General features: G+C 32.3%; 1 long non-coding RNA gene across 1 annotated transcript; it reads right to left on the bottom strand.

Annotated features, from left to right (window-relative positions):
* Nucleotides 1–7,244: 7,244 nt before the first annotated feature.
* On the bottom strand, nt 7,245–14,369 carry LOC143067938 (uncharacterized). The gene is made up of 3 exons (XR_012976072.1): nt 14,179–14,369; nt 9,004–9,930; nt 7,245–8,815 (listed from the first exon to the last, which is right to left on the bottom strand). It is a non-coding gene; the product is annotated as an uncharacterized LOC143067938 (long non-coding RNA).
* Nucleotides 14,370–14,695: the final 326 nt, after the last annotated feature.

Below are 14,695 nucleotides of genomic sequence, written 5' to 3'. Positions count from 1 at the left end.
TGGGATTCATGGGGGATATGCTGCTGTTTTTGCAGAACTTGGTTTGAACGGGAATGGCTTCTTAATATGCTTCAATTACACATCACAATAAAGTAGTTGTTTCCTATTGTTCTTGCTGTGGAAATATGGGGGCATTCATTGTCAAATCATAAAGTACTGTTTTGACTGATAATCAGGCAGTTGCTGATATTATTAATAAAACTTCATCACGAGATAAAATTTTAATGAAATTGGTCCGCAGATTAGTTTTGGCATGGCTGAAGTTAAATATTCATTTTAAAGCAAAGTATATTGCGGGTAAGACAGATGTGACCTGTTGTCTCGTTTTTCTTTTCAGAAAGCCCATCACATAGCTCTTTGGTTAAGTCCAACTCCAGTTTCAGTGCCACAGCATCTTTTGAATCTATGACGAGAAAATTATTGCAAGCTTCACTATCAACGGCAACATAAGCTTCTTATAATAGAATGTTAAAACATACGAACAGTTCTGTAAGGAACATTTTCCTTTATCACAGGCTTATCCATCTACGCACATAATGGTGTCTCATTTTATTAGTTTTCTGTTTTTGCAAAAATATAAACCATCTACAATAGTATCTTATGTTTTTGCTATAAGTTATGTTCACAAGTTAAAATGTTTGCCTGATCCTACAAATTCTTGTTTAATAAAAAAAAGACTATCAAGTGTGCACAAAATTTGAGAAGTTCCTGTGACAATAGATTACCCATTACAAAAGAGATATTATCAAAATTATTGTTAGCGGTTTCCAATGTTATACGGGATCAGTTCAATCAGTTCATTGTAAAGGCTATGATGTCCTTGGCTGTGTATTGTTTGTTTAATCAGGATAGGAGAAATTGCTGTTAAAAACAAAAATGAAAATAACAAAGTTTTGAGTTGTCAGATATTTCTGTGGGATATAAAAATCAGGTCCCAATAAATATGACCGTCACAAAAACATTTTATAAACATTTTAATTACTCGAAATTTTGGTAATATGTTTTGCCCTGTAAAAACAATGATGGATTATATAAAGGTGGCAAAACACAAGTCAGGTCCCCTTTTTCAATTTCTTTGTGGTACACCAGTATCATACACTTATTTTAATTTCTCTTTGAAGTCCCTATTAATTTTCATAGGTTTAAGCCCAGAGCTTTACAAGGGTCATAGTTTCATAATAGGCGCTGCAACAAGTGAAGCAGCCAAAGGCACATCTTTATCTGTTATACAACAAATGGGTAGATGGAAATCAAATGCATTGCAAAATTACATTCGAATGGATAATGTTTAGACAGAGGTCAACAGGGCTTGCTCTGCCAAAATAATTATATTTTTCCATTATGTGTTAAGCTGGTAGAGGTCAACATGGCTTGCTCTACCTTTTATTCTTTTTTTAATTGCAGCTTTGCGTTTATTTAGAGTAAACCTTTAAGTCAATATGGATAGAGGTCAACAGGGCTTGCTCAGTCCATCGTTTAATATTGTTTGCAAAATGATATGTATATATATTTGTTTGTATTTTTTTTTTTTTTTTTTTTGCTAATTTTTATATATAAATATGTATTTTGTCTTTTGATCATATTGTTACACTCTGCGTACCTCACGCATTTAAGTTACTTTAATACTAGTAATAGGATGAACTTCAGACAGTATGACATGGTAATGTAAAGGTAAAAAGGGTTTGCTTTACATTGGCATTTCTACTGTCCAAACAGTTACGGTAGAGGTCAACAGGGCTTGCTCTGCCTAATTTTGTTATTTATACTAATGTCTTGAGTTTGAATGATATGTTATTTTTCTGAATTTTTCCTTTTGTCATAAAAAGAAGTCTCCAAGGATATCTCGGGTGGCGGTCTCCCCAACTCAGGGACTTGGGGATCATGGCGGTATTTATTCCCCACCTTTGCAATTGTTGTCATTTATTCAGTTTTGTTTGATGACATGATTGTCCATCACTGTCAGTTGTATAATGCTTTATGATATTCTGAATAAATGACCTTATTCACAAATCTTGAGTTAGATATTCTGCAAATGAACTCGCATCCTTGGTTTCCATTTTCATGTCTTTAGTTGGACAAGAAAAATTTAGCAGACAAAAATACAAGTATCAAATAAATTAACACTACAAATTTTATGCTTCCAAATCGCACCTTTGGATCCACCCGCATTATGAGCCCATAATGTCATAAACCCGAAATCGAGCCACGACAAAAACCCACGTTTATTAGTTTTGAGTTAATTAAACATATTTTTGATAATGCGACAAAATCCTGCCAAATGATCTTAACAGTGACAATTATATGAGACTGTTACATTGTAAAAATCATTCGAAAGGGACGGAAGACATCATGTTGATGCTCAGTATTTTGTGAGGAAATAAAGCAAAGAAGTCCAGAGAAAGGCCTTGTGATCTAACAGTTACTGCGATTCAGTTTGACTCAATTACAACAGAAATACCATAGAAGGCATTTAAAAAACAACTTGTGAAAAATCAATTTCTTCAGTGTTTTCAAAGTAAATAACAAAGCAAAAGCAAAAGTCGCGCGGTCATTGATGGACATAGAGGTGATTATTTCTTTTTATCTTTCCAAGCCGCCCTGTCGGTTCCGAGAACAACTCGGTTTGTATGTTATAAAATGAGAATAGTAGATCTACTTCCTGATAATTTTATCGATCAAGAAAACTAATCTTGATGGTTATTAAGGAAATACACCCAAATAGGTCAATTTAATAGTGATCATCTACCAATTAAGTGGAGATCTTAGACAATTTTAGATTGGTTAATAATCTGTACAGCAATGATCAGTTTTGGATAAAGTCAATTACACAACTTCTTTGTCGTAAATCAGTTAGCATAAATGCAATCATTTAGCAGGATAAAAAGTAAACTATGTCTTCATATATATAATGCGTTGTTATTATACGGTTCATAAACTATAGACGAATAATATTGAATTAGTTATAATAATAAAACCATTGCATTGAAGTATAATTATATATATATTTAGATTTAATAATAAGGCTGCATTATATATGTACCCGTCCCTAGTCAGGAGCATGCAAGTCGGTGACTATTATAGTTGCTGCCTGTCATATTTGTTTGTCGTTTTTCATTTTGTCATAAATTAGGCCATTGGTTTTTTTTCTTTCCGTTGTCTCCTATTTTGTCATGTATGGAATTTTGTACCTGACGATATTGGTTTTTCTCGTTACAGAGACCAAAAGTTCCCTTCACGAAGACTCTGTCGTATAATTTTCTTAGTGACAATCATACCCGACTTCTTATTTTTATAGATTTCAAGAACAGCGCATTTAAACTACGAGCATAAAGCATTGTATATCACGAAAAACATATGAATCATATGCTGTTACAATCCTTCATTCTAAAGGATTCTATTAAAAATACTTAGGATTATGATAAAAAAAAAAACACACACACTCTATCAAAGAGTGATCCGAAACTCTGGTTGGTATATGACATGTGTCTGCGGCATAATTTTCTACAAATGCTATAATATCCGTTCCAAACAAAATTTATGTTAATATCAGAGAATAATTATCTAAAATGTTCGTTTTATCATAGATATAAGACACGGAGCCTTGGCTCACACCGAACAGCAAGCTACAAAGGGCCCTAAAATTAGTAATGTAAAACCATTCAAACGTGAAAAACAACGGTGTCTAATCTATATAAAAACGAGAAACGAGAAACACGTATGAACTACATAAACAGACGACAACTACTGTACATATTCAGATACTCTAGCACAAATAAACTGTATTTTAGCATTCTACAGACAGTTGTTTGTTTGTTTAATAATCCTGTACATGTATAGCATATAAAGTCTACTATATCAATCAAGTTATATCGGTATTCTTCATATTACTTGAATTATTCTGCTTCTTCAAATTCATTTTTTTTGCTTCAGTTTTTTATGTTTTCTACTAGACATCACTCATGTTTGTTTTTCAAAACATGAACAATTAAGTTGTTTTGTTTCCTTTTTCCCCCTCTTTTTATGGAGGAGGAGAGGTTTTTAGCAGGAATAGAAGTACATGTAAATAGTGTAGTTTTAGATACATAAAAAAACTATTTGTATCAATTCTTCCTCTGAGGTGTATGATGATAGATATACATCACTGCAACGCTTATGAAATATATACCGGTAATTTCTTGGCAAATTTGATTGTAAACAACTTTTTTTTAAAATTTTACAATGTTAATTTAGTAAAATATCTGATATACAATTATTCAATTATATGTCTTCATAAAGCAAATATTGGATAACAATAAGAAATCGAAAAAAAAAACCGCTTTTCCTGTACCATTACTTGATTAAATTATAACCAGGGATTTGAACCACCCTACACGAACTAAATGAAAGGGTGCTCATGCAGTTAATGACTTATATCTTTAATAAAGAACACTGCCACATATAAAATGATCAGTAGGTTAAAGTTATAAGGAAAATCGTACAACTCGTTCTGGATTTATTGTCACAGAATATTTTTTTTTATAAAAAAAGCAGTGTTTGATTCCATCTTGAAAATTATTGAAGATGGAGATAAACGAGGGGCGAAAGATACCAGAGGAAGAGTCATACTCATAGATCGAAAATAAACTAACAACGCCATGCCTAAACAATAAAAAGACAAAGAAACAAATAAAGTACAAGGACACAACATAGAAAACTAAAGACTTATCAAAACGAACCCTACCAAAAACTGGTGGGTTGATCTCATGTGCTCCGGAAGAGTAACCAGTGTCGTGAGAGTATATGTTGAGTGTCCAAGTGAATTGTCTATACCTAATTCCTTTATCAAGCAGTTTATGTAATGAGATTTCCATATACAAACGATCTTTTTGGGGGCTTTATCCGCGTTAACAACAACATATTTGTCATGGAGGTAGGACAATTGCTTTGCAACATACATGTATCGGTCTTTAAAGATTGACGTAGCATTGGCATTGATAAACCCATTTAGTTTCTTAATTTTGGTTTTCATCAATGACCTCGCATCCTTAATCGATTCGGAAAGAGTATCTACGTCTTCCTTCTCGGGTTTAGCCCATTGCCTAGCATAATCTTTGACTGAATCTATCAGTATTGTGAAGTTTTATTTCCAATTGATGGTTTTAGGCTCATTTCGGACCTTTAGATAACACATTTTGCAGGGAAGTGTTAATGACAATGTTGAGGTCTCCGGTAATAACATGGCTAGCCAGATTATATGTGAATTTGGATCTAGAACAGGTGCAATCAGGAGGTTTAGACTTAAAGTCGTCAATATTGAGATCCTGCAAAACGTGTTTGTAATTGAAAATTTGAGTTGCAATTGGTTTTGTAAGGTACTGGTGAATGTTACATAAAACAAATAGATATTTAATTGTGCGATGTAATTTATTAGTAAATACATAATGTGTGGCAAGATTGACAAGTATTTTATTATGATTTTTTAATTGTGGCAGTAAACCACTATACTTATAACTATGATCACAAGTCAAATTCAAGTTTTTATCAAAAAAGGGGGGAAGCATTTCATCAGCTATGATATAAATGTCTATGTCATGTTTGTACATAGATTCAAAATGATGATGATGATGATGATGGTGATGATGATGATGATGATGATGATGATGATGATGATGATGATGATGATGATGATGATGATGATGATGATGATGATGATGATGATGATGATGATGATGATGATGATGATGATGATGATGATGATGATGATGATGATGATGATGATGATGATGATGATGATGATGATGATGATGATGATGATGATGATGATGATGATGACTATCAAGTTTTCATTTGTTTACATTTTGTTGTACAAGTGTTACGGTAGGCAATGTATTTAATTACTCATGTCTTACCTTCTTCATGCTATTTATCATGTAATTCCCGTATTAAGGATCATTTCTTGTAACCAAATATTCATATTTAAACGTCTGATATGCCTGATAAACATAGGAAAATACTTCACAACTGCAATTGTTTATTTACGGAGATTTTGTCGTCTGCCATTTTGTGTGGACCAAAACTTGCGTTTTTATATCTTTAAATACCAATTCGTCCCCTGGACAATTGATCTAATATTGTATTTTTAATACCACAGATAAGATATTTTATAAGTATACCCTGTCGGACACAAATATATAGTAAATATTTAGATTGTTGAAATGAACTATGTTTTATGTTATTTACTTATAATGTACTAACGCAGATCGTCTGCTAAATCAATGCCTGCGCAGTGGTGTCCGATTGTTTATTTCAAGCTTCTTTATCGATATTTTAGATGCTGTAGCTTTGTTTTGATATTTTATGTATAGGGACAATGTTCGGACAACTTAAGATGATATGTATATTACATTTCAATATCTTAAATTTTTATAGTTCCGGCTACCTGGAAAGGACAAATTTCCATCGAATTACGGTTTGTCACGTGACACTTACAATTTAGTATAAAAACGCGCAAGCACTCAGCAATTGCAGATAGCCCAAAGTTTTGCTGGCGGCAAGTTCAAACTTAGAACAAACAAATTTACAAACAAAGCAGTAATAACGATCAATAACCTTTAGGTGAGAATTAGGATAACATAATGAAGCTAAATGATCTTTAATTAGCCGTCTGTTGTACAGAAAGCTATCTCCCACCACGTCGGACACCACGAATATAGCATGAAATTCAAAACAGTGTGGCTGTGGCCATTGATTGACACATTACATTCATCCATTGACTGGGACAATTTACGTGAACGTTTGTCTGTAACGACCACTGTTCACGACGTACCTACGATAGACATTTAAACTGTGGGGTCACCAAAGGTTTCTTAACGCCTTTAATTATAAAATAATTCGAAAAATTAATCAGGAATATCCTTTATGTTTTGATTTATATAATTGATATAAATCAAAACATCGTGTTATTTCTGATTAATTTTTCGAATTACTTTATTAAGGTGTTGAGAACCTTTGGTGACCCCATAGTTTAAGTGTCTTTAAAAAGTACATAGTGAGCAGTGATTGTTACATACAAACGTTCACCTAAATTATCCCAGTCAATGGATGAATTTAATGTGTCAATCAATGGCCACAGCCACACTGTTTTGAATTTCATTCTTTATTTTAGGATTTATGATTCAGTACAATTAAACGCTATTGTTTATTTATATAGTTATACGATGTTATAATGTTACATTTGTACTTTTAACAGTGAGAAAATAAAACTGTTAACATTGAAAAGAGAACTTTATTTTATTGAACTTGGATAAATTAAAAAAATACATGAATTTACACTGATGAAAACAATAGATGCCGGAGGACGCTCGTTCAAACATATAGACTATGGAAAGCCGTTAGGAACAAAATTAGTTCAGTAACACTCGAATACAAGGGATCGCTCAATACATACATATTAAACATTCCGCAGACCATACATGACAAGTAATCAAGGAGGTTTAATACAAATGTAGATTTGCTACAAGAGTCATATACTATATTTAAGTGATATTAAAGTAAACTACCGAGTATTGGTCGGATGCTCTCGGGTAGCTTACAGTTTGGTATAAAAGAATATTGGTACAGACTGATCTTTTAAATAAAGAGGTATTTTCGACTGAACTAATTTAGGATGAAGGAAATTGTATAAGCTGACCACATCGAGACCTTTGTTGGCAAGGAAAAGTTTACGAAAAGATCTTTTCTCTTTTTTATATCTTTTCAAATGCGAACTGGTTTGAAAAATCTGTAACTTGCAATATCTGAAATGATAACTGTAAGTTTGTATTTGTAGAATGAGGGTTTGTAACAGTGGTTTCCAAACATAAATTGAACAGATAATAAAGATTTGAAAGGGACCATAAATAAAGTTTCGTGCGAATGTGATGAATACCTAATAGATTTTGTATAAATGGCAGCGAGTCATTAATAAAGACATCATGCAGAGTAAGTGGTGTATAATGGCAATGACCATGACTACGTCTACGTCGAGGAGTAGAGTTGAAAATATCTATCACATTCACCGATCGCGAGCTATCGGAAGAAATAGATAAAATACCTACACTATAAATTTTGCCTTAGAACCATATGGTGTCGCAGTCTCTTTGTCTACGGAGAAGCGTTGCAAGGTGATGATTGTTAGTCTTGTGGTATATTTTGTTCGATAATGCAAATTGTAAAATAAAGAAAAGATTTTTAATTGGGTCTGTACAAACCTAAAAAACGTATGTTAGTCTCTTAATTTAAAATGTTAACATATCATTGTAACAAACAGTCCATATTTTAAAATATCGATATGCGTAAATGCAGATAAAGTGTTTGTTTTGTTTGTTAAACAATATTTCCTACAATTATTATATATTATTACAAAATCAATAGTAAAAACACACGCATTATTACGATAATGATTAGAAGATAGCCTGTATGACTAAAAGTCAAATTACAACAATCATTGGTTTCTTTAATAAACGACCAGCCGAGTTAAACCTTAAAACACCGCCTGGTAATAAGTGGTGTACTTTCAGGTGACTCTAAAGTTATTCTGGATTCTTTGAAGGCAACTTTTAAAGTATTAGATTTTGAAACTTGCAAACTTTCCTGTGAATAGTCAAGCGGCTGAAGTTCTGTGTAATGTGCATTCCAAAGATTGATCACTATATCACGGACCAGTATATCAGAGTAGATCTCACCAATAGCTTCTAGTACTAGAAAACCATCATATCCAATCACAGAGGTGGTGAAAGAAACTATATTGATTGGCTCCGGTTCTATGTCACTCATAGTCAAATATCGTATGATGTACCTGTTAGTAAAAGAAAAGTGAAGCAGACTTTAAAATAAATAGATATGGATAAAATCTTCAAACCACCGTATTGAGCTCTATAAATATAATGTTTAAAAATGGGTTTCTCGATTATTTTGTGTCCATTGAAAGTTGCATACTTAATTCAGAAACAAAAATGAAAATCATTAAATTGTTAATTTACTTGCCGTTCTCTGAAACTTCGTCTTAATGCTTTAAACAAAAATGTAACAGCACTGGTAAATGAAACGAGACATAATATAAACAACCACATCCACAACAGAAGACAAACATGCTCATAAAACTCGTTAATTGGTAAGGAACACTGTGCTGAGTAAATAGAAAGATGCTGTGCTCGTCTGATATATATCAAACACTGGATTTGCCGAGGAAATGCTGGCGATGAAACAGTATCTGAATAATCATCTTGTAACAAGTTTTCAACGATGTGCTTCATATAACTTTGTGTGTCTGGTGATGACAAAGACAAATCCAGCAAAATTAAATGAACGAAAGCATTTATAAAAATCCACCCTTTGCTAACTCCTAAAAGTATCGATAACACTCCAAATCGGTGATACTTAATGGCACGTGAACGAAGAAATTGGTCTACAATTTTTGAAATATCTTGTGCTGTCTTCGTCCCATCGGCTTTCATTTGACTGTCGATAGAGCCAACAACACGGGAAAATCTAATTCCAAATAAATCATCACAAAATTTAACAAAAATGTAAGGCATCCTGAATAGAATGGCCTGTATTACTAATATTACGGGAACCCATTGATAAAGTGAACGTGACACATTTTCGAATTTTCTGTTTTCATTTTGTATGAGGGGAAGAGTTTTTACGTCTCTGTTGTGAAATGGAATTAAGTCATGCTGCAAAATTAGTTCTCTTGACAACCAGCATGTATTATCAAAATATTTATTCAATTGTTCACCAGATGTCTGTGGTGTAACGCAAACAGCATTTGGACCAACATACTGTCGAAGCAAAGTAACGATAGACAACAGAAGCAACAATCCACATGTCAAGCTTGTATTCAATCTATCACTCCAACTCGCATGACTTAATGAAGGTTTGCTAAAACCTCGTGTATCCATCTTTATATTTCTGAAATGGATTATCAAGTTTAAAGTTTCAAGCGATCTGTATATAAAAAAGTAGACTCATAAAAAAAGATTCAGACTGTCCTTAAAGATAGACTTTCAATCTGCATTTACAGCTAAATCTAAATTGACTAGAATTGTAAGTTTTCCTATTGAATTCGAAGGTCGGTGGTTTTCTCCGGGCACTCCGGCTTCTTCCACCAAAAGAATACTAGCCGCCACGAAATAGCCCCAAACAATCAATCAATCAAAGGAGTAGTTTAACGAAAGGCTTAAATTTGCCCTCAGATTTAGGTTTTATTTTATTTAGACCAAATTTTCACATTGATATGTAGTTGTCATATAACTCAATTTACTATCAATGATTTTGAAAATAATCATTTCTTTTTTTTGGCACCTCACATAATTAACCATTATGTTATGACCCTTTATTTTCACATTCTTTGTATTGAAATGATAGCTTTGGTCTAATGATTAAACTATTTATGATACTTCTTAGCATAATTAACTTAGGTCACCATCTGTGATCTAGTTTTTTTTATATTCTACGAATTCAAATTCTTTCAGCTTGTAGTATGTACATGACTGTAAAAACGTCATTAAAGATACAATTTTACAAATTTGTACATAAGACATGGTTTGGTTAGGATCTTTAAACGTTTTTAGTATAATTTTACTGTGTTTCCCCTATCTGCAATACCTTTCGAGTGGAATCGTTATTTTACTTGTTCTACTACACTTTCTTATATATACCAAGAAGCCAAAATTTCGCCTGTATCTGGCCATTAAACTGTTACGATGCAAATTAATACATCTTGTTCAATGAACGTTTAAGTCCGTTTGACTTTTATTATCTTAGGATAAAAGTTTATAGGTAATTATTCTATTTACCGTATTAATAATTTTTATTCTTTTGACATAACGGAAAAATTTGTAATAACTCAATCGACACTTTTGAAATTAGTCATCAAAAGTTTGTATACTACATTTCATAAGTATACACTAAAACTGACTACACACCACTATAATTAAGAATGGCCTCTTTATATTCGATGAGTTTAAGATTTAAATAACATTAAATGTTATTTAAAACTTAAACTCATCGTTTATACCTGGGTTTTAAATCATACAATACGGTATATCAATTGATAAAAGTCTTTATATAAAGTTTAAAATTAATTTAATTCTTGGTATCTTTAGTGAATAATAGCTGGTTAAAACCAGATAGTTCTATATTTTACGTAATACAATGTAATAACAATGTTTTGTGTTGTTGTTCACGTTGATACTTTTCTAACATAGTTACCCTTCTCCTTCTTGATTTTGCTGATATAGGGTTTTTTGTTTACAACTATGGTAATAAAAGGTCCAATTGGTAAGGATGAAGTCATTTGAAAAATAATGGTTTAACGGAAAATATGTCTCAAAGAGGGGGCGAAAGATACCAGAGGGACAGTCAAACTCATAAATCGAAAATACACTGACAACATTTACGCAACAGCTAAAAATGAAAAAGACAAACAGACAAATAATAGTACACATGACACAACATAGAAAACTAAATGAAGGTCCTGCTCCACATGTGGCACCCGTCAAAGATGATCTGGTAAAACTCATTTGTTTTTTTAAATCCGTGCTCTCTTTCTCATTCGTGTTATCACTGAATGCGATATACATTTCTTAAAGAAGGAAACTGTCGGATGGCCATAGTAAAACAAAATCTGCTAAGTATTTCGGAGCACCGGAGTTCAGTCACTCGATTATTGGTAAAGAACGTGCTGTGCAATCTCTATTTCGATTATTGTTAGCTTACGACTTGAAACAAACAAAGACTTGCTTATTCTGACCGCGAACTAATGAATTAGTTAATTAATTAGATAGACGTGGCAGATCAAATGATTATTTAGACGGCGTAGGCCCTTTGACTGGAAAATATATTGTTGTTTGGCCCATAGCTACGCTCGGAATAGGTATGCATAGTTATCAAAGGTATCAGGCTGATAATTAAATACGTCAGACGCGCGTTTCGTCTACATAAGACTCATCAGTGACGCTCAAATCAGAATAGTTATAAAGCCAAACAAGTACAAAGTTGAAGAGCATTGAGGACCCACAACTATTGCAAGCAAACAAAAACATAATTCAAGGCAACTTATCTTGCATGTGTATTTATGAATAACAAACAAATACCAATTGTAGAACACATGTTTTTTGTTTTTATTACAATCAAGTAACACTCTCGTTACTTATGTATATGCATTATAAGGGTGTCAAATGAAGTTTATAATGCTGCAAGTATCTAACTTAACAAATCAACCAGAAATGTTATCATACTCACCCAGAACTGTATGATGACATTCTTAGTGTTGCTTAGTCTTTACTTCATTATTTTGTGTCTTTTGTACTTTTATTTGTCTGTTTGTCTTTTCATTTTTAGCCATAGTACTGTCAGTTTATTTTCGATCTATGAGTTTGGATGTCCCTTTGTTATCCTTCGCTCCTCTTTTAAGCTTCTTTGTTCAAAAGGTCATTATGCGCTGGTAAATCGTCAATGTAATACCAACAGGTTAAATAATATATAGTGATCTTGTATATTTGCATGTGTTCCTTAAACAATTTTTACGGTTTTTAGTCTCAAAATATGTCATCTTATATGTATCTTGACCTAAAAGTCTTATAGTAATTATTTGAATAAACTCTGCCTTCTACACTTTAAATAATCTGTTAAACATAGCAAAGAGTGGGCTAACTTTATCTAAGTTAACAATTATAACAGAATTTACTTGAAATAAAACGAAATCGGAAAGTGCATGATAATGTGTTTCAAAATCTGATGAGTCCGAATATGAAAAAAACAAAATAAAATCAGATTTAAACATACTTTTTGGAAGATTTAAATACTTAAAAAAAAAAATTAAAAACACTATTTAAAAAAAAGACCTCATTTATAATGTATTGCAAAACGTCTTATTTTCCATTCCTTATCTCATCGTTTCTTTGAATTGTTGACGAATAATAGATACCGGGAATTTAATTCATACAATACGGGATATCAATTGACAAAAAACTATTTTTAAAGTTTAAAACTGATTAAATCATTGGTATCCCTTATGCATGGAAGCCTGCAATATTCGTGTCAATTCAGAATGTATTTATTTCTGTTACGTAATACAATATCAAGGCAATGTTTCTTTTTTTACAGTTAACGAAACACAAAAGTAGACGTTAATACTCTGTGAAGTATCTAAGCCATTCCTATCTTGATTTTTCTGATAGTGGTTTTCTTCTTACATGAAATCGTTGGTATTAACGAGTCTTAATGTTAAGATTGAAGTTATTTCTTTTGAAGTTTTACGGATGCTATAATGATTTAGTTGATCAGGAATTATTTATCAAAGGGGACAATTGTTATGTTAATTTGTAGCAAAGAATCATTTATTTTTCTTGTGATTTCACCGAAGGCGACATATGTTTCTTAAATAAACAATATGTAGGGTGCCACTAGTTGAACAAGAAGTGCTTTTTATTCCTAGGTATACATAATATTAGCTGTATTTGACAAAACCGGGAGTTTTTGTGTCCTCGATGCTCTTCAACTTTGTACTTTATTTGACCTTTTAAACATTTTTGATTCGATCGTCACCGATGAGTTTTTTGTAAGCGAAGCATGCAAATAGCATACACAAATTGAAATCTTTTAATCTTGTATCTATGATGAGTTTGTTTCATGCATATTCAGTTTGATCTAATTCATGAGTTAGTTAATTAGGTATTTACATGAACTACAAAGTCTACCAGAATTACGAAGAGCCAAACAAGTTTTCTCTTATTTTTCTTCTTAAAGTAATTGCAAAAAACTTCTTTGCTATTGACACATTTTGATCTCCATGCACCACATGTATTTCTGAAATACAAAAAAATACTGATCCTTTACACGTGTATCTGATTTACAAAGGTGTCAAATGTAGCTAAAAATCGAATCTTGAATTCTATCCTTATTCTATCTTATTTTGGGAAATCTTTTTAGAAATTCAAATGTGACGTCACTTTGTGCGTTGATGGCTTTGGCTAACTCGGCTGCTGGGTAAGGTTGTTTTATGTAATGTTTCCGTTTTTATTCTGTAGTTAGTCACCACTTTGGTTTTATCATGTATATCTATTTTTATAGTCATTTTATAAAATTTACTGTTTACAAAAGTATGAGTTATTCTAAATAATGAGGATGTTCTTATCACAGGCAGATAACCCTTACCGTATTGGTCACAACTTTTTGGAACTTTGTGTCCTCAGTACTCTTCAACTTTGTACTTGTTTTGGCTTTCGGACTTTTTTTCATCTGGACGTCGCTGGTTGGTCTTGTGTGAACGAAACGCACGTCTTGCGTATTAAATTTAAAGCTTTTTGTTAGCTATTATTCGTGTGTTTCTCTGTCCTATATTATTTGTATTGTAGTCCTGTCATGTAATGTAATCATTTTAATGTTATATTTAATAGTCATAAAAGCGGGAAATTTTACATGCCACAAAACCATGTTCGACCTACTATTCTTAAAAGGTCCTGTACCAAGTCAGGAAAATGGCCATTGTTATATTATAGTTCGTTTTTGTGTGAGTTACATTTTAATGTTGTGTTTCTGTTGTGTCGTAGTTATCCTCTTATATTTGATGCGTTTCGTTCAGTTTTAGTTTGTATCTCGGATTTGCTTTTTTCTCAATCGATTGATGAATTTTGAACAGCGTTATATGGCCCGAGAACACAGTTATTTCGTA

Source organism: Mytilus galloprovincialis, chromosome 3 (assembly GCF_965363235.1).
Source record: "Mytilus galloprovincialis chromosome 3, xbMytGall1.hap1.1, whole genome shotgun sequence".
Taxonomy (NCBI): Eukaryota; Metazoa; Mollusca; class Bivalvia; order Mytilida; family Mytilidae; genus Mytilus; species Mytilus galloprovincialis.
This window is presented reverse-complemented; position numbering and strand designations above follow the sequence as displayed.